Genomic DNA, 22063 nt, shown 5'->3' on the forward strand with positions numbered 1-22063 from the left:
GAGCTAAGAAATGAGCAGTGATTAAGAAGAGACCAGCATTGCTGGGGTGAAATCTTTTGGGATGTGTTTTCTGACAGAACAAAGAAGTTGTGTTCCAGAGATAGCCAAGGTTGTACCTTGTGCTGCAGCTGGACTTGGCAATGCTTAAGAGTCACTTAGGTGGTGCTGGTATTGGCAGGAGGAAGGGGTTATGGAGAGCAGCTGAGGCTTGGTACTGGAAGAAGCCAGGGAAGGCCATTGGTGAGGTTCAGCCTGAGTTGCAGTTGAAGGCCCAGGCATGAAGGGGTTATGCAGGGGAGTTGAGGCGTGTCACCATGCAGAAAGCCTACAAGAGGCAATTGGTAAAGCCCAGTTGCTGTGTAAAACTACAGCAAATTGGAGATGCCAGTACTATGGAATGATCACCAAGAACACCAACAGCAGAGGAGTGGAGTCATCCAGAGCCTAGAGTGCTACAACGGATAGAGCTAGAGAAGCTGCTAGCTCTTTGAAGCAGCCCAGAAGATTATGTGTGCATCTCTGACATTGGAACAAAAAAGTTGAAAGTTAAAGTTGCCTTGGATACACTAAGATGTTAGCAATACCAGAGTCATGAGATACCTGCTGCGGAAAGCTGCTAATAGAGAGTGGAATCAGCACACTGTCAACAAAGTCAACAACGATGAAAGAAGCTGGAGATCTGAAGAATGCTTTGACACAGACATGGAGATGGAGAGTTGGGAGTTTGCCCAGCTCCTTTTCTGTCTTGCTTTCGTCCAGGATTTCCTCATCATGATGCTTTGGCATGGTAATGTGTATCCTATGTGATCTGCTTTTTTACTTTGATTTCTTAGGGGATTACAGTTAAGAGATTGCATGAATCTTGGAAGAGATTTTGAACTGTGGATCTTTAACATTATTGAGACTGCTAAAGACTATGGGAACTTTGAAGTAGCACTAAATATATTAGCCATGGCTAGTTATAGCCTTCATAGACTCATGTGGTTGAGCAAGCCTATGAGGTCCAGGGAGTAGAAAATGGCGGTTTGAATATGCTTGGCCCCAGGAATAGCACTCTTAGGAGGTGTGGCCTTGTTGGAGAAAGTGTGTCACTGTAGGGGTGGGCTTTGAGGCCCCTCCTCCTAGGACAGTCCTCTCATGACTGCTTTCAGATCAAGATGCCAAAGCCTTGTCTCTTTCGACAGTACCATGTATGCCTGGACGCTGCTGTGTTTTCTGCCACGATATTAAGGGACTGAATCTTTGAGCTAGTAAACCAACCCCAATTATACTGTAAGCCATCCCCAATTAAGTGTCCTTTATAAGAGTTGCCTTGGTCATGGTGTCTCTTTACACAGAGGCAAATCTGTTTTATAGAGGGGGTCAGTTGAATTCTCCCTACCTGCCATGCTCAGCTAAGTCAAATGTAGATGTTGTTAGTTATAAAGTGTCATGATGATAGTTGTCATTTTAAAAGAATGCCAAAAATTCACCATTGCTATTTGTGCCTGTGAGCGCAGTCATTGGGCTGGGCTCAAAAAACAGAAATAAAATAGAACTTTTAGAACAAAGTTGGTTCATTTGTATGTAACTTCTTCCTTTGGCTGCATACACTGAAAAGAATGAGTTTCCCCTGAAGGAATGTCATTGCTTTGTAGAGCTGTAAGCTTGTGTAAATGACCAGGGCCGCAGCAACAAAAATGAATGGTCGATTTAAACATTGCTAAGACAAAAGGGAAGAAAAATCCTGTCCCAATTTGCAAGGAAAATGGGAAATTAAAAATAGAAGAGGAACAGATTCAGGAGAGAGAAGATTGGGTAGAATATGTTCAGTTAAAGGACCCTGTGAAGATCCTTTATCTCATTAAATTCTCACCCGATCCTAAGAGTTTCTATAATTATGTTCATTATACAAATGCAGAGAATGAAATGTCTAAACTAAAAACAATATTCTGTTAAGCATCCAGAAGCAGGCAGGCTGCAGAGACACAGGCAGAACTCTCGAGTCAGATTTTGAAGGATAGAGATGATTCTTTAACGAGAACTACAGGTGAAATCGCTACAATTCCTTGGTAAATACCAGACCCTTAATACCACCCTTTCCTCAGAAGAGACCAGCAGAGCACTAATAAAACCAGCCAGTGGGTCAGCAGTTTTACCATAAGTGTGCGTGGGAAAATGTGGATGTCACAGATGGGAAAGGCCATATTGCTTGCCAGGAGGCTAAGGAGGATCTCCAAAGGATTGATAGCTATCTTCTTCCCTTTTCTTCTTTCTTTTGATTTTTCTTCCTTCAAACTCAGAAATTCACATGTCTCAGCCTCCAGATGGCTGGCTGGAGTTTGGTGTCAAGTGCCACCAAACTTAGTCCTGGTGCCATATACATACATGTGTGTGTGTGTGTGTGTGTGTGTGTGTGTGAACTGAGTATTTTGTTAATAGTTTCCTTCTTACCTTATCCCTGTAATAGTTATGTTTATGTTTTCTCAAGCAGTCTGTAAAACTGTTTTCATTGTGATTAAATGTGTAGTTATGATGTATATTCATTGCCCCACCTTTATTATGATAATGGAAGTACCCAGCACACTCTCAGAATTCTAGTTCCATGATTAAATCTCTCTCTCGCCTCCCCTCTCTCTTAGGTCCCCCCTTTCTCTCCCTCTTCCCCTCCATGAGAGAGAGAGAGAGAGAGAGAGAGAGAGTGTGTGTGTGTGTGTGTGTGTGTGTGTGTGTGTGTGTGTGCGTGTGTATATGTATGAAAGTTTGAAGGCATGTTAATGCTAAGAATAAAGCTCAGCTATCATTGGTCTCATTCTTATGACACTGTCCAGTTTGGTATTGGAGCTAGAGTATTTCATTGGATTGAAACTCTCCAACTAGGTTAAGCTGGCCGAGCAATGAACCCCTGCGGTCCACTCATCTCTTCATTATTAGTCCTGAGAATACAACCACGTGCCATCACATTGGGCTTGTAATATAGACTTTGGGGATTCAATATGTGTGCTTGAAACACTTCCCCATCTTGCTTTTCTTCTAGTTTTCGAAATGGCAAAACAAAGAAAGTTGTAAAGAAGAAATAAAACTGTTTTCTATACTTTGTACATATCAAGGCAGACCTAGGCACAACTAAAGAAATTTGTATTCTTGGAGAAGGTGTTGAAATACTACACTTAACAATTGGAGGAATTAACTTATTATTACATGTATCTTCACCAGACACTGTATGGAATTATATTAACATAGACATTAATGATAGAGTTGCTCAGTAAATGTTCCCCATAGTCTAGTAGAAAAATTAAAGCAATGTTTATAAGAATAGTAGAGGACACTGAGAAAGTACAATGGAGTTGTATCAGAAGAAGGGTTTACTTTGCCAAGACTTTAACAATCAAGATGGTACAGTGAGACAGCAGGGAAAAGACTAGGTGGGAAGGTCAATTACAAAGGAATGACTTCTGTCTAGCATGAAGTACTCATGAAAGAGGAACAGTGGCTGAACCAGGATTCTCAAAAGCACGATTCTTCTCTCAGACAACTCTTCTGGAGTTGGACTCGCAACCTGTATTTTTCTCACTCTAAATGGAATGAGTCTTTGTTTTAAAACCAGACACGATAATATATGATTTACAAAAATGGTTCAGCACAAGGCATGGGCAATATCTTTCTGAATAACCACAATAGACTACGAAATAGTCCCAGGATATAAGGGACTGCATAAATTCAAAGCCTCAGCACAGGAAAACAAATCATCAGTAGGAAAAGACCCCAGAAAGTCCATAGAATGGGAGAAAAATCTTTGCTAGCTATATTTCAGATATTGGGTTATTATCTAGAATACATATAGAATTACAAAAATTAAGTATAAACATGAATATCTGTCAATCAGTAAGTGGACTGATGAACCAAAAAGAAGGTTCTTAAAAGAAAATAACAGAAATGATAATAAATATTTTGATAAGGATTCAAAATACTTAGCAACCTGGGAAATGCTAGTCAAAACTACTTCTAAAGTCTATCTTACCTGTCATCATACAACCATCAAAAACATAAAAAATGTCAAGGATCATTGGTGATTATGTGAGGAAAGGGATTCTTCTCCTCTGCTGGTGGGAATGTAAAATGCTATGATCACTGTAAAAACCACAGTGGGCATTTCTCACAAAACTATAATTAGATATGCCCTATAACCCAGCTGCACCCCTCAAAGTCTCCACATCCCATAGTAGAGACACTTGTTTATTCTTGCCTTCTTCAATGGGCAAGGGAGTAGAATCAGCCTAGATATATATCAACAGGTAAGTTATATAATGAGAGGGCTGTATATCTATATAATGGCATTTTATCAAGCTATGAAAAGGAAATTATGAAATTTATAAGAAACCACACAGAACTAGAAAATGGTGTGGTATGAGGTAACCTAGACTCAGAAATGCAGGCAGCAAGCACACTTTCTCTTGGACGTGGATTGTAGCTTCTAGCTTTTAACTCATCTTCTTTCCTTTGTATATCTTAATTCTTTGAGTATTGTATAAAATGTATTCTAATCATATTCACACTTCTTCCCCAACTTCTTCCAAATTAACACATTTGATATCGACCTAACATAGTGTCCTGTTTTATAGGTTACATATTGTGACTGTGGGCCTTAAAGCCAGTCAAAAATTGACTACTCCATGACATTTGTGTTAATTATTGCCACAAAGGGCATCTCTTGACAGGCTATTTGGTGTTGTAGCTCACGGGATTTCTGTTTGGTTAACTGATGATTATTACTTTCTCCTCTGGTTGCATTGTAAACATAGATTTTCTACCACTAAGAAAACTAACCGGTACCAATATAATACCTCTGGTCGATATTGATTAATTTCTACATGACCTGAATTCTATGACTCAGGTACGTGGTGTCTTCTGAAGTAGAGTTTCACTGTCAAGCTTGTAATGTTTGGTGTGACCTTAATGGCTAAGAGTTAACCCATTCCTGGACCTGAGCTGTCCATTTTTTAAGCCTATGCTATCTATTAGGGAGACTGTTGCTCCATTAGGACAACTTTACTTCAATTCTCTTTAATATATGTATACATTATACATATATTATATGCATGTCTTATATATTATATGTATATATGTAATACATTAATATTTTATGAACTACTAGGTTTCTACATTTGTGTATTTATGTGGAAGTATTGGTGGTAGAAACTAGAATGAGGTACATTAGAGGGGAAACATGAGCCTAAAGAATGGGCCTAGTGAGGATGTTAGAATATATTTGGCGTGAAGATGGGAAGGATATTGAAGGTAGAGGAGGTACAAGAAGGGGCAAGGGAGTTAGGATATGGGAGGAAAGGAGCTTCTGGGATGGAAACTAACCAAAGCTAAGTACAGTTAAAATGCATAAGGAAAGCTTCTACTTTCTCTATTAAATAAAAATGAAATTAAAAATGTAAGGTAGTCCTTTGCTTTCCTTAAAATCCAACAGTATTCTTTTTAGTCTGAACATCAACTTAAAATAGTTAGACATTTTAATATTAAAATATCATTGATTTTTGAAAGGAAAACAATATATATGTTTGATACTATTTTTAAGTATATGTTGAAAATTATTACAATCGATATATACTTATATATAATTTTTAATACACAGCTATCAAGGAATTCAGAGGCTTAATAATTTGGTCATTTTTTTAACAAAGTAATATGCTACGGACACCATCTACAGAATTCAGAATGTTTACTGATTTCACTGTTACAATTTAAGGGCTCACCATAAATTTTTATGTTCTCTGACTGATATTCATGGTAGTATACATGACCTGCTAAATAGTTTTAATGAAGTAATAAAAATTTAAGTACAGCTATATTATGTATGGAGTTTTTAATAGCTAACTCATCCACAATTAATTTTCTTACCTGTAAAATTATTATAATAATATTAATGCTCACTCTAACAAGCTATCAAATTATATAGACAAGTGATTTAAAAGTCACTTGTTAATATATAAAGATATTTACAAATTTAAGGCATTTTGGAAGTATTTTTTAAATCATGATCTTAAGTAAAAATATACTTTTCTATTTATAGACATTTAATCTCTCAGTGCCCATAGAGGCCAAGAGAGTGCATCATCTCCCTTGTTTCTGTGAGTCACCATGTCAGTGACTGTGTGGTTGGGAATCAAACTATCTCTTCAGCCCCCAAGATTATTTTTTATGATATCAAAAGTATTGGTTTAGAAAACAAAAGTTCATCGGTAGATCAAATTGACAGCTGAATAAAACCTTCATCAGCCATCTTTATATAGCCATATCTAACTGTAATACTCATACTCAAGACTACCTTCACAAGGGATAAGAGATCCACAGAAGTGATCAGCGTGCTTGGTTTTAATACCACAGTCACACCTCCAACTGCAAGCCAGTGGGTCATGTGTGTGTTCTGGTCTTTATCATCAGCATCAACAGCAAGGGATTTGGAGTATCCAAAAAAAAAATGTGAAAATCCTTGAAACTGTGTTTGAATTCTGTTCAAACTTAATCTGAGCCTTGACAACCATGGGGCTGCCTGCAGCAACTCTACCTCACCTTAGCCACCATGGCATTTAACCATCTCATTTGTTGAGAGTTGTGAGAGACTAGGAGTTAGGCAGACTGCTTGGTAAGCAGACAGATAGGGAGAGGGGCTGTGGCTATGTAATAAAGATGGCAAATTTTCAACATGGCCAACCTCTTCCTCACCGTTTTTACTAAGCCATAAGGCAGGCAAAGTGCTGATGGACTCAACAAGTTCAAGGCCAGATTGGGACATGTTATGCAATAATTGAGGGCCAGTCAATCATCCTATCACTCTTCAGCCTGACCAACCCTAAATTCAGGGAGTAAAACATTTTGATGGTTTTTACAAAACCACGACATTGCTGCAATATTCAAACTAAGGTGACAGAAAATCACCAGAGAATAATGAACTCTGAGATGAAGAATATAAAACATCTAGCAAGGAAGCTCAAGGAGCTTCAAGCTTCAAGTTAAATCAGAATCAATACTCTCAAAGACAATTACCAGAGAAACTGAAGCAATACCGACCAGATGATGGTGAGCTGCAAAGAACTTCAAGGAAGTTTATAAAAGCAACAAAAGGCATCACTGTCAGGGCAAATGAAACCGGAAGTAACAGTTAATGACTTCAAACTCAGGATGTATGAAAGTTCACAGTAGCAAGAAAAAGAGGAGAAGAAAAGAGTGAGAAAGCTATGGGACCTATGCAGTGATAGTCATATTCAGGTTATTTGACTTGAGAGAAAGTTGAACTTATTAAATGGAAAGTGTATTCAATGAGTGAATGACAAAATTTTCATGACCAAGCATGTAGTGTTCACATATCCAGCGGACATGAGGTTACAATAGCTAGTCAAACTTAACTAAGTCTGTGCCATGCTTTTAAAAGTTCAAGAAAAATTTTCACAGGACACTGTAGGGGGACAAAGCATGCACACACATGTCCACACAGGATTGATGGAACACTTCTCAATGAAGCCTTATCAACCAGAAGAGAATAAACATGTTAAAAGTACTGAAGGAAAACAATATTAAATCTATTGCCAACCAAGAATACTGTACCTAGGAACTTTCTTCTTTAAAAATATGAAGCAGCTTGGTGTGATGGCTTAGGCCTGTACATTCCAGTTACACAGTAGACTGAGGCTTGAGAATTGGTAAATACAACTTGGAAAACATTCTCTCCTCTTTCTCTCTCCCCTGCTCCCCCTCTCTCTCTCTATCTTCTCTCTCTCTCTCTCTCTCTCTCTCTCTCTCTCTCATCTATCTAATCTATTATCATCTATGTACCACATGTCACATTTTTTCTTCCCTCCTCCTCTCTCTTTTCCTCTCCCTCTCCCTTCTCTCTCTGTTAATGGTAAGGGTCTTAAGTACAATCCCCAGTGCTGGTAATAAAAGGATAAAGGAAGAAATTTGCAGATAAAACTTAGAGAATATATCTCAATCAGATCATTTGTATAAGAAATACTGGGGTATTTGTTGAACAGAAAAGAATGGTAGAAATTAAGGAATATATAGGAAGACTTAATGGAAATACGTGGGAGAGGGAACCCACAAATAAATTCAGAATGTTTTAACATCTTAGTTCCTTCCTTTCTCACTGTTACTTCCTATCTATGCTGCAGGGGATTTGCTCACCACATGCAGTTGCCATACTTTGCCATCTACTACAAATTCTGAAGTCAGCTCTTAGTGGGTTAGAATTTCCAAAGGTGAGGCAAAAGATTTATACAAATTGTCATTTTGGAGTGGGTAGGGAAGGCTGTTGATTATCTTAAATATTTGTTAGAATAATGGAAATCCAACTTAGAGTATTGATACTGAAAAGTGGGTCATTTCTGGAATATATTTGGAGATGTACAAAGCTTTTAGAAGCTAGTTATGAAAAGATTCAGGGAAGGCTTGGAAGAGCACATGAAACAAGAATGAGACAAAAACTGAGAATTCTGATGTAAGCAGAGCTTAATGAGGGACTCTGCTGAGGGCTCAGAGAAGGATTCAAAGAGAAATGTGGACAGAAAAAGCTATGTTAATGAGCTTCAGAAGGAGGATTAGAGATGGCTGTTCCAAAACCACAGGAAGGATTTTCTCTACGACCTGGTACATGATTGCAGGATGAAGTTAATAGGAAAGGAGTTGTTTGTTTAGCAGGAAGATTTTAAGAAATCATAGAATGTAGACACCAGCCTAGATGTTGCTGGTGACCATCAAAGTTACATGGGGGCCAGAGCAAAGAAGAGCAGAGTAAGAATACTTGAAAACTGTTTAGTACCTCCAGAAAAGGAACATTTTTAAAAATGAAATCAAGGTGGAAGTAGTAAATAGCATCAATAAAAATAAGGCAAATTATCTGTATCAATACTATAAAAAAGAAGCAAGACTTACATCTCAGAAATCAGTCAAACTCTAAGCATTGCATGTATCAAGATAAAAAAAGTGTAAATTTGTCTCAAAGACTTTATTTGAGAATTAATTCTATAAATTGCTCATTTTCTCCTACTTAAGTTAGAAGGCACAAAGAGACTACACAAATAGATCTTGCCAGTGGATGACCTTACCATTGGGCATACAATATAGTATACAAAACAGAATGCAAGAATTTTTGAGTCATAGAGGCTTCCATTGAGATATAAGCTCAGGAGACCACACTACATGATTCAGGGTCATCATCCCTGAAACAGTACTTAATGATAAGTCAAAGACTGGAGTACTGAGAATGAAGCCATTCGTTCATTCATTCAAAAGTCTTATCTCTGCAAAAATCTGATTCTCCCTCTCTCAGTAGCCAGTGATTATAGGTAGTTCTTCAAGTAAGGGTAGGGTCTTGTTAAATTCCCCTTATCCCTTTTGGCATGTCAACTGGTGTGGTCATTATATGGGTCTGATTTAGGCAGCCAGACTGTGGAGATTGCATGAGTGTAGCATCCTTGTCATGTTTATTAGAAACTATCTTGCAGCAAGTGCCCTAGTTCTCTGGCTGTTACAAACTTGCCACCCCTTACCAATGATGTTCCACGAGCTTTAGGAATACAGATTGTGCTGTTGATATACCAATTGCAAATGGGTCTCCACAATCATTTATTCTTCACATTTTGGCTACTTGCGACTATGGATAAGCCAGAATTTGTTGAAAAAGAAGCTTCTTTGATGATGAGTGAGACTACACTTACCTATGAATTTGAATTAGAGGGGTCAGGAATAAGTTTTCCTCTGGGTTCTATGAGTTACCAGACACCAGACACAATTGCTAGTTTATATGACTATAGATAGTTTATAGGCCCACCTACTGAATGGGCCTTAAGTACAACTAGGTGGCTACTGTTACCCCTATTAAACCCTTGAATATATCTTTTCCTCTTGATATTATTGTAGTTTGCAGGCTCAAACTAAAGATTCTTTTAGTGAGGGCCAGAATGATTCCCACATGTCTGGTATCCAAAGCATTTGATGTCTTTAGCAATAATGTCCTAACCTTGAAATTCAGGACTGCAACCAATTATCTCATTATATCGACAATACATGTACAGGGCCATTGTTATATAACTTATACAAAGTTCAGTGGGGAAAATATTCTCAATATTGATACTGTATCAGGACATTTCAAAGGATCTTTTTTGCTGTGAAAATTTTACTTCTGTTTATAAAGATTACTTAAACCTTGAAGTGTTCCTTCTCAAACATTAAGATGTGATGAAACATATTTGTTTAAATCTTTTAATTCTGAACTCATATTAAAAATCATTCTTGAACTATTATGTTAATGTCAAAGCTGTCCTATCCTCTGAATTAATGTCAAATGTTGGGTGTGTTTTTTACTGTCTGGAAGGCAGAATATGTACTCATAAAGGAACAGCTAAGTCTAGTTCACTAGCAGAGCACTTCTTTAACATGTACAAAGTTCTGGATTTAAGTCTAAGTTCAGATTAAATTTCTTTTAAAAGAGAAGTATGAACTCAGCATTGCGGTCAAGGATTGGTCACTGATATCATGATGTAACTGAAGCGATAATGTCAGTGAAGTCAACAGCCTGAGCACACTGAATTACTGGCCACTGTCCTATGATCTTATAATTGCTTGTTCTATTAAGCGTTCTTCACAGCTTGATGCTAAAGCTTGTGCTGTCTTAACTAAATATAACTCGATTTTTCTCTATACTGGAGATAATACGGAAGAAACACTGGCTTCTCCTCTGTGCTTGCTTCTTGTAGCTTCTAAGGCTGTTCCAGGAACACAATTTTTGGAATAGATAATTATCTTCGCTTTTGTAATTCAAACAAGTTACAAAGATTCTTAAAGTATTTTAGAAAAACTAATATGAAGCTGATCATGTTTTATGAATAAAGTTGAAGGAATAGTACATATATTATTCCACATTTCACTCTCCCTACAATTACTGAAACTGCTCCAACTAATATGATATGTGATGAGAAATAAGTTCTAATAGATAGCACAAACCAATGCCATATAACTATATTTTTCGAAATAATAAAAATAAAAAGATGGTGCTCTACAACCAAAGTTCAAATCAGAACAAACAAATTTAACAATATAAAGGTAGAGCACACAAAAATATCCATACTCCTTGTGTTTTGTGTCATTTAAGAGGTCCAATATTTTCAAAAGAGTAAACATTCATCAGGCAAAGTGCCAGGGTACTTAATTTGGACAAGGTTTAGGGAAACCTGATCCAAGAATGCTGCTGAATGTTTTCTGGCATGAGCACCTGGAAGACAGTTAACTCCACACAGGCAATTATGAAAAGCCATATGCTTTACTATTTAGGCAAACTAGGGTTGGGGATCATGTCCTGATATCATCTTGAGAGAGATGCTTGGTGGAATAAGGACTTGTGCTGAAGAGAAGTAGATGAGTGCTATTCTATTTGTTTGCTCTGATATCTCACATGTATACATAAGGTATTAAAATTAAAGCCAATGCTTGATTAAAATTGTCAGCATAGCCCAGATCTGAATGGATCTGGTCAAACAGCTCCCTGCACCCAAATCCAATGGGAGAGAGAGCTAGACCTTCAGAGGGGCAGACACGCCTGGGAAACTAGAGTAGACTACTCTCTGCCCACATTTCTGACTCTAGAGGAAAACACCAAGCGCCATCAGGGTATCCTGTGCACAGGGACCCAGAAGTAGGGGCAGACCCTTCTGGTTGCTGCCCTCACTGAGAAGTGAAACCGAGCCCCGAGGAGCGACTTCAGGCCTGAGACCAGAGGTAAGACCAACTTTTCTGCGCCAAGTGATCTGCCTGGTGAACTCAGGAATCAGGCCCACAGGAACAGCTGAAAGCCAGTGGACAGGAACGACTACACGCTTGAAAGCAGAACACTCTGTTCCCATAACTGGCTGAAAGAAAATAGGAAAACAGGTCTACAGCACTTCTGACACACAGGCATATAGGACAGTCGAGCCACTGTCAGAAATAGCAGAACAAAGTAACACTAGAGACAATCTGATGGCGAGAGGCAAGCGCAGGAACCCAAGGAACAGAAACCAAGACTACATGGCATCATCAGAGCCCAATTCTCTCACCAAAGTGAACACTGAATATCCAAACACATCAGAAAAGCAAGATCTAGATTTAAAATCACATTTGATCATGATGATGGAGGACTTCAAGAAAGACATAAAGAACTCCCTTAGAGAAATGCAGGAAAACACAAGTAAACAAATAGAAGCTCTTAGAAAGGGAACACATTACAGGAAAACACAATCAAACAGGTGAAGGAATTGAAAATGGAAATAGAAGCAATAAAGAAAGCACAAAGGGAGACAACCCTGGATATAGAAAACCAAAGGAAGAGACAAGGAGCCTTAGATACAAGCATCACCAACAGAATACAAGAGATAGCAGAGAGAATCTCAGAAGCAGAAGATTCCATAGAAATTATTGACACAACTGTCAAAGATAATGTAAAACGGAAAAAACTACTGGTCCAAAACATACAGGAAATCCAGGACACAATGAGAAGATCAAACCTAAGGATAATTGGTATAGAAGAGAATGAAGACTCCCAACTCAAAGGACCAGTAAATATCTCAGCGAAATCATAGAAGTAAACTTCCCTAACCTAAAGAAAGAGATGCCCATAAACATATAAGAAGCCTAAAGAACTCCAAATAGATTGGACCAGAAAAGAAACTCCTGTCACATAATAGTCAAAACACCAAATGCTCAAAACAAAGAAAGAATATTAAAAACAGTAAGGAAAAAATTTCAAGTAACACATAAAGGCAGACCTATCAGAATCATACCGGACTTCTCACAAGAGACTGTGAAAGCCAGAAGATCCTGGACAGATGTCATACAGACCCTAAGAGAATACAAATGCCAGCCCAGGTTGCTGTATCCAGCAAAACTCTCAATTAATATAGATGGAGAAAGCAAGATATTCCACGATGAAACCAAATTTACATAATATCTTTCTACACATCCAGCCCAACAAAAGATAATAAATGGTAAAGCCTAACACAAGGAGGCAAGCTACAGTGTAGAAAAAGCAAGAAACTAATCGTTTTGCAACAAAACAAAGAGAAGACAAGCACACAAACATAATCTCACCTCCAAATATGAAGATAACAGGAAGCAACAATCACTATTCCTTAATATCTCTCAACATCAATGGACTCAATTCCCCAATAAAAAGACACAGATTAACAAACTGGATACGCAATGAGGATCCAGCATTTTGTTGCCTACAGGAAACACACCTCAGAGACAAAGACAGACACTACCTCAGAGTAAAAGGCGGGAAAACAACTTTCCAAGCAAATGGTCTAAAGCAGCAAGCTGGAGCAGCCATTCTAATATTGAATAAAGTCGATTTTCTACCAAAAGGCACCAAAAAAGATAAGGAAGGACACTTCATATTCATCAAAGGAAAAATCCACCAAGATGAACTCTCAATCTTAAATATCTATTCCCCAAATACAAGGGTACCTAGGTACATAAAAGAAACTTTGCTAAAGCTCAAAGCACACATTGCACCTCTCACAATAATAGTAGGAGATTTCAGCACCCAATTCTCACCAATGGACAGATCATGGAAACAGAAATTAAACAGAGACATAGACAGACTAACAGAAGTTATGAACTTAACAGATATTTATAGTACATTCTATCCTAAAACAAAAGGATATACCTTCTTCTCACCACCTCATGGTACTTTCTCCAAAATTGACCATATAATCAGGTACAAAACAGGCCTCAACACACACTGAAAGATAGAAATAATCCCATGCGTCCTATCAGACCACCATGGGTTAAAGCTGGTCTTCCATAACAATAAGGAAAGAATGCCCACATACACATGGAAGTTGAACAATATTCTACTTAGTGATAACATGGTCAAGGAAGAAATAAAGAAAGAAATTAAAGACTTCTTAGAATTTAATGAAAATGAAGGTACAACATACCCAAACTTATGGGACACAATGAAAGCTATGCTAAGAGGAAAACTCATAGCTCTGAGTGCCTGCAGAAAGAAACAAGAGAGAGCATATATTAGCAGCTTAATAGCACACCTAAAAGCTCTAAAACAAAAAGAAGCAAATATACCAAGGAGGAGTAGAAGGCAGGAAATAATCAAACTCAGAGCTGAAATCAACCAAGTAGAAACAAAAAGGACTATACAAAGAATCAACAGAACCAAAAGCTGATTCTTTGAGAAAATCAACAAGATAGATAAACCCTTAGTCAGACTACCCAGTGGACACAAGGAGTGTGTCCAAATTAACAAAATCGGAAATGCAAAGGGAGTCATAACAACAGATTCAGAGGAAATTCAAAAAATCATCAGATCTTACTACAAAAGCTTATATTCAACAAAACTTGAAAATCTGCAGGAAATGGACAATTTCCTAGACAGATACCAGGTACTGAAGTTAAATCAGGAACAGATAAACCATTTAAACAACCCCATAACTACTAAAGAAATAGAAGCAGTCATTAAAAGTCTCCCAAACAAAAAGAGCCAGGTCCAGATGGGTTCAGTACAGAATTCTATCAGACCTTCATAGAAGACCTCATACCAATACTATCCAAGCTATTCCACAAAATTGAAACAGATGGAGCGCTACCGAATTCCTTCTATGAATCCACAGTTACGCTTATACCTAAACCACACAAAGGCCCAACAAAGAAAGAGAACTTCAGGCCAATTTCCCTTATGAATATCGATGCAAAAATACTCAATAAAATTCTTGCAAACCAAACATCTTGCACATAAAAACAATCATCCATCATGATCAAGTAGGCTTCATTCCAGGTATGCAGGGGTGGTTTAATATGGAAAACCATCAATGTAATCCACTATTTCAACAAACTGAAAGATAAAAAGTACAAGATCATTTCATTAGATACTGAGAAAGCATTTGACAAAATTCAATACCCCTTCCTGATAAAAGTCCTGGAAATAATAGGAATTCAAGACCTATACCTAAACATAGTAAAAGCCATATACAGCAAACCAGTAGCTAACATTAAACTAAATGCAGAGAAATTGTAGCAATCCCACTAAAATCAGTGACTAGACAAGGCTGCCCACTCCCTACTTATTCAATATATTTCTCGTAGTCCTAGCTAGAGCAATCAGACAACAAAAGGAGATCAAAGTGATACAGATTGGAAAGGAAGAAGTCAATATATCACTATTTGCAGATTATATCATAGTATATTTAAGTGATCCCAAAAGTTCCACCAGAGAACTATACTAAACCTGATAAACACCTTCAACAAAGTGGCTGGGTACAAAATTAACTCAAATAAATCAGTAGCCTTCCTCTACACAAAAGAGAAACAAGCCGAGAAAGTACTTAGGGAAACGACACCCTTCATAATAGTCTCAAGTAATATAAAATACCTCGGTGTAACTTTAACCAAGCAAATGAAACAACTGTATGACAAGAACTTCAAGCCTCTGAAGAAAGACATTGAAGAAGATCTCAGAAGATGGAAAGATCTCCCATGATCATGGATTGGCAGGATTAATATAGTAAAAATGGCCATTTTACCAAAAGCGATCTACAGATTCGATGCAATCCCCATCAAAATTCCAATCCAATTCTTCATAGAGTTAGATAGAACAATTTCTAAATTCATCTGGAATAACAAATAGCAAAGCCTAAGTCCAAGTGGATCAAGGACCTCCATATCAAACAAGATACACTCAAACTGATAGAAGAAAAGTTGGGGAAGAATCTTGAACACATGGGCACTGGAGAAAATTTTCTGAGGAGGGTATATGGAGGCTTAATTTGGATCAGAAACTGAAGGAACACCCATTCAGAGGCTGCCCCACATGTGGCCCATACATATACAGCCACCAAACTAGATAAGATTGATGAAGCAAAGAAGTGCAAGCTGACAGGAACCGGATGTAGATCTCTCCTGAGAGACACAGCCAGAATAAGGCAAATACAAAGGTGAATGCCAGCAGCAAACTACTGAACTGAGAACGGGACCCCCGTTGAAGGAATCAGAGAAAGAACTGAAGAGCTTGAAGGGGCTTGAGATGCCATATGAACAACAATGCCAACCAACCAGAGCTTCCAGGGACTAAGCCACTGCCCAAAGATTATACATGGACTGACCCTGGGCTCCAACTGCATAGGTAACAATGAATAGCCTAGTAAGGGCATCAGTGGAAGGGGAAAGCCTTGGTCCTGCCAAGGCTGGACCCCCAGTGAACATGATTGTTGAGGGGAGGGCAGTAATGGGGGTGGATGGGGAGGGGAACACCCATATAGAAGGGGAGTGGGAAGGTTTAGGTGGATGTTGGCCTGGAAACCTCGAAAGGGAATAACATTTGAAATGTAAATTAGAAATACTCAATTTAATAAAGATGGGGGGAAAAAGAAAAAAAGAAAAAGAAAGGAACACTGGGCTTACAGTAAATTGGAAATTTTTTACAAATAAAACTAAACACAGACAAAATTGAATCTACATCAAAATGTTTCCAAGTGTTCAGTGTAATGTGCTGTGGAACATATGATATGATCCTGTACATGGGTTATATTTACATGTGATGTGATATGTTTGATTGTATGTTAACTGAGTATGCAAGTATAAATTATTACAATTAAAAAAACATTGTCAGCAAGTGTGACAATACATTAACACAAATCCAAACCTTCATGTTTACAAGTACTGATTATTTAGGCAAACTTTGAAAAAAATATACCAATTGACTTTTTAAAGAATTAAAATTAACTTATAGTACTGGTAACTTACAATAATTTTTCATTTTTGTTGCCCATATGTTCTTAGGTAAACTGTTCACAGTTTCTGTTTTGACATTTTTCTCATGTTTTTATTCTTTGAAATTTTTATACAACATGTCTCATCATATTTACCCCTCTGCCTACTCCTCCCATTTGTATCTCCTTTTCCCTACTCACCAAAATTTGTATCCTTCTTTCTTCTTTTAACCCATCAAGTATACTTTGTGCTATTCATATCCTTTTGGGTTTGTGTTCTTCAGTGGAGGCTACTTAACCCACTAGGGGTTGTACACTTAGCAAAAATCGATTTTCCCTCTATTAACAAAGTTGGTTTGCTATCAACTAACGAAGCTTTATAACTGAGGGTAGAACAGCTACTCTTCATGCTCAAATTTGGTTTGCCCAGATCCTTCACAGACATTGTGCATGCTATCTCAACTACTGTTAATTAGGAAGAGCGGCTTCCCTGCTATATCCAGAAAACACTGTTTACCTGTAACCATTCACTACCTATGGATCTTATATGCCCGACCCCCTTTGGTAATAACCCCTGAGCCTTAGGGAAATGGCATGTGATTTAGATGGTCAATTCTCCTTTAAGAACTATGACATATTTAGCCACAGATTCTTGGCACTAAGAATGAGGGTAAGTATGAATTTCAATTGATAAAGCTGGCCTTAAATTCAATCAGGAAGTGATTGGTTATTCCCATGTTATTTGTGCCACTATTGCTATCTATCTCTCTAGTTCTCTACCTCTATATATTTGACTGTCTGTCTATCTATCTATCTATTATATAGTACCCAATGATTCACCATAGGCACAGAGCATATTAAATGCCAGTGACATAGAGCTCAGTTTACACCATCAATCCATTTCCATAGATCAAAATCAGAGAATACTTATATTTTACCATCCTCTTAAAAATACATATATCAAATAAATATAAAATTTATATATCAAAATGGCTACTCTTCTGAGGTGAATAAAATATAAATAAAAGCATTTACTTTTTGTAAGTATTGGTTATTTGATCTGTGGAATAATGGAGTTTCATATCAACTCTAAAATGGAAATAATGAAACCTATCCAGTTTTTGTGAGCCTACAGAAAAGAGCATGTCCATAAAAAATGGTAATGAGCACTACACTTGTTTTGATCACAAAAATAGCTTGTAAAGCCTCTGACATTAAAAATATCTTATAATTTATACTAATAGTAATGAAATCAAGCTAGAATTAAGCTAAGAGCTTCTTCCATGTTGGCTAGTTTCATAATGCTGGAAAGTGCTATGCAGGATGCTGGGAAATAAAGGCATAAATCATCTTTCTCAGCTATGGAACCTATATGCTACAATAGTGTGCTAACTGGTCAAAAGTATCTAGTGGTGCATTAGTGGTATGGTTGTTATGGAGGTAATCAACAACACAAAGATGGTATTTGATGTCCAGTCATAGAGAAAAATTCATTCCCTGCATTCTTGGTGCTCTAAACTTGGTCAAAGACACCTAGCAAGGGAAGGCATAAGTTCTAGCAATAAATCAAACATCTATAGAGTAATTGTGTATGTGTGTGTATGTGCATTTGTGTATGTATGTGTGTATATATGTACGTATGTTCATTATTATAAAACTGAAGAATTTAATATCGGCATGTAGACTATTCATTTTATGTTATAGGCTTAAACAAATGTCATTAAATGTACAAAAAGGAATTCTGTCTAATGTATTTTAGTATTACATTTAATATTAGTAATATTACAATTATATAACATATTAATAATATATATTCAAAATATAATAAAATAAAATATACTAAAACCCCCCAAAACTGTCATATTAAAGTTGGACAGGACAAATCAATCAAAGGAAAAGAGGTCACGAGAAGGCCTAATAATCAGAGACCCATGAGTTCGCACACTCAGGAATCCCATAATATCACTAAACTGGAAGCAATGATATATATGCAAATGAACAAGCAGAGCAATGATGAAATGACTCCTAATGATATTCTGCTCTTCTCACCAATAAATGCCTCATTCAGCCATCATCAGAGACGTTCCTCCCATATGAGATGAAAACAAATACAAACACCCACAGACAGATATTACACATCGAGTGAGAGATCTTGAAATGCTATGCTCACAATAAGATGCTTCTGAAATAATATTTTCAAATAAAACATTTCTTTGGGATTTTTTAAAAACATTTGAAAGACATATACTACAAAATATGCATGCATTCCAAATATTATAGGGTCATAAAACTACTTTAAGTCTTTGTACTGTATTCTTATATTAGAGCAGATACAATTCACTATGAGGATGAAATGTCAACAAATCACACACTGAACATTTTTCAATGTGTCCCTTTTTCTTCCCTATGACTTAAACTAGCAGGCTGTACACTAGAACTGCTCAATTCCTGCAGAGATAAAACAAAGGCTGCTTTATTTAATTTGGTGCTGTTTTGGGAGGAGGTGCTAAACTGAGAGGAACTCAGAAGGCAGGTCAGCTACTAAAACAAAGTGATTTAAACTTAAGGCAGGTAAACATTTTATTATTATACAACAACCCTAAGCAAATTGTAAGACCAAGTCTTACCCATGCCAAAGCTCTTTTTCCTCCACTGCCTCAAGGAGAACCAAACAAGAAAGAAGACAAGCCAGGGTTTGCCCCCAATAAGGAAAATGTGAAGTGCTCTTACTCCTAATACTGTCTTAAATCAATACTATGGAGCAATGATTGCAGGCCTCCTACATATTCGAATAGATACTGTAAGTTATTCCTGGTTATAGACTTGACTACATAGAATGAACTACAATTTAGAAATAGAGAGCACACCTCTGATCCAGATCTTGAGGCTTGAAGACACAAGATTCTGACTTGAATCTTGACATGGGATGACACATACTTTTGATCCAGGCCTTGAGGCATTGTGGTCATGAAAAGCTTAGGCCCAGGCAAGGGCCTTTGACCCCAGCAGACAGACAAACAGATCTCTGAGCTTCAGGCCAGCCTGTGGACAAAGCGAGTTTCAAATTAAGGCATGGTGGTACATACCTTAATCTGGGCCATATCTTCTGTTGGAGGCCTTCATAAGGATAATGCAAGAAGGAAGACTCACTTTTCTTTGGATGCTTGCACTCATTTGTCAGCACATCTGTTGGAACCTACTTTATCAGTATTCCAGCTTATACAGAAGGTTACCAGAGACACCTAGCCTTATGGGACTGAGAAACTGCTAGATTCTTGGACTTCCCATTCACAGCTGCCCATTGTTGGGTTATGTGGTTGTTTGAATATGTTTAGCTTAGGGAGTGACACTATTAGGAGGTATGGCTTTTTTGGAGTAGGTGTAGCCTTTGGAGAGGAACTGTGTCATTGTGGGACTGGACCTTGAGAACCTCTTCCTAGCTGCTTGGAAGCCAGTTTTCTCATGTTTGCCTTTGGGACATGATGTACAACTCTCAGTTCCTCCAGCACCATGTCTACCTGGACACTGCCATGTTGCCCATCATGATGATAGTCAACTGCACCTCAGAACCTGTAAGCCAGCCCCCATTATATGTTGTCCTTTATTAGAGTTGCTGTGGTCGTGGTGTCTCTTTACATTTACGGAGACCCTAACTAAGTCAGATACAACTACTTTATAGATAATCTCACACAATTTTGAAAACTCTGTTTTATTTAATAAAGCAATAACAGCAATCAATCCTATTACTAGCTGAAGAGAAACTCATTACTGCATTTTCAGGTGCTTGCACATCTTTTTTCTACAATAGAGAACATTTTGAGGAAGACACTTTCATACTTTGACCTTAATAAAATCCACACACAGTTTCCTTTACATAACCAAATGGTAATAGTGACTGAAAAAGAAGTCCCTTTCAGTTTCTATTTTTCCTGAGTGAATGGTAAGCTCCTAGCTCAGTCCCATACTGTAACTTGACCTCTCTAGTCTTTGTTCTGTAAGAGGCTACAGAGATGTAGATGTCATCCTAACTGCTTTTCCCTGCCCCCAGCCAATTCATTCTGGGTCCATAACTGTGAGTCTGGAGAAAGAAGATAAATGGGTGCTCTCTGTGTGCCTGCTGCTCTCTATAATTAATGTCAAGCTAACAGTTATTATTTGATGAGCTAACAGCCAAATGTTAAATGAGTCAAGTATATTTTCTTACAATAATAGACTGTCCTATCTGTCCATCATGCTGAAGTCACATAGAACTGCTGCTTCTGGTTGCACTGTAAAATCAAAAAACCCGATGACTTACTCTAATACATTCATAAAACATGATGATATTTGTACCACTTCTAGTTTTATAAATTGAGTATCTGCACCGAGAATTGTTTCAAAAATAAACATGTATCATTTGGCTTGTTATCTGGCATGTTTGGGAAATATGGAAAGGATTAAAGACATCTAGGGGCTAGTCACAATCTGGCAGTCCGGATATATGCTCAGTATCAGCTCTGCAGTGAATAGTCACACAATAAAAGTCACAGCTCATTACCGTTGATATTAGCGCCAAGGTGAAAGTCACGCCAAATGAAAAGGAAAGTATATTTTTATCTCTCTAGCAGATTTAGAATCGAACATACTCTGTTACTTAGTCTCTGAATATTTGAAAAACGAAAGAGGTGCTAGGGAGGTAGGGTATTCGGTGAAGTGCTTTGCTGTGAAGTCAAGATGACTCAGTTCAGAGCTCGGGCTCCAAATAACATGAAAGAGATGTGATTACATGTACATGTATGACTGTAGCACAGGCAGGCAGGCAGACCAAGCCAGTCTAGCTAGTCCATAGGACTGAGAGACCTTGTCTCAAGTGAGGAAACATGTACAAGCACAGGGCAGCACACATAAAATAAAAGAGCCGTCATTGATATCAAACACATTTTATTACTTATTCATCTATTTGTTGAGACAAGTTATTATTCTGTAGACAAGGGGAGTCTCAAGCTCATGACAACCCTGGCTCTGTCTACACGGTGCTCTAACAAGCATGTGCCACCATACCAGGGTTTACAAACAATAGTTTTTGATGTTTGTCATTTTTTGGAGTACTGAGGCTTGAAGCCAGACCACACACATGGTAGGAAATCAATGAACTGTTTTGATTAGCAGATGGCTTACTATGGTGAGTTTATGTATACTAAGTTAATCTATTTTTATAACCTGTGGAGTCATAGATGAAGCAGGAACTTGAGGTTTTTAATCAGGTCCTAAGTTATTTTATTGGTTAAAGTAACACCACCAACCCTCTTTTATTTCTTAAAAAAAAGAATCATGAAACTATT

The 22063-nt window shown here is 37.6% G+C and overlaps 1 pseudogene; it reads left to right on the forward strand.

Moving 5' to 3' along the window:
* Positions 1-591: 591 nt before the first annotated feature.
* LOC116905791 overlaps positions 592-22063 on the forward strand; it is a 114123-nt pseudogene continuing 92651 nt past the window's right edge.

This window comes from Rattus rattus, chromosome 1 (assembly GCF_011064425.1).
Source record: "Rattus rattus isolate New Zealand chromosome 1, Rrattus_CSIRO_v1, whole genome shotgun sequence".
Taxonomy (NCBI): domain Eukaryota; kingdom Metazoa; phylum Chordata; class Mammalia; order Rodentia; family Muridae; genus Rattus; species Rattus rattus.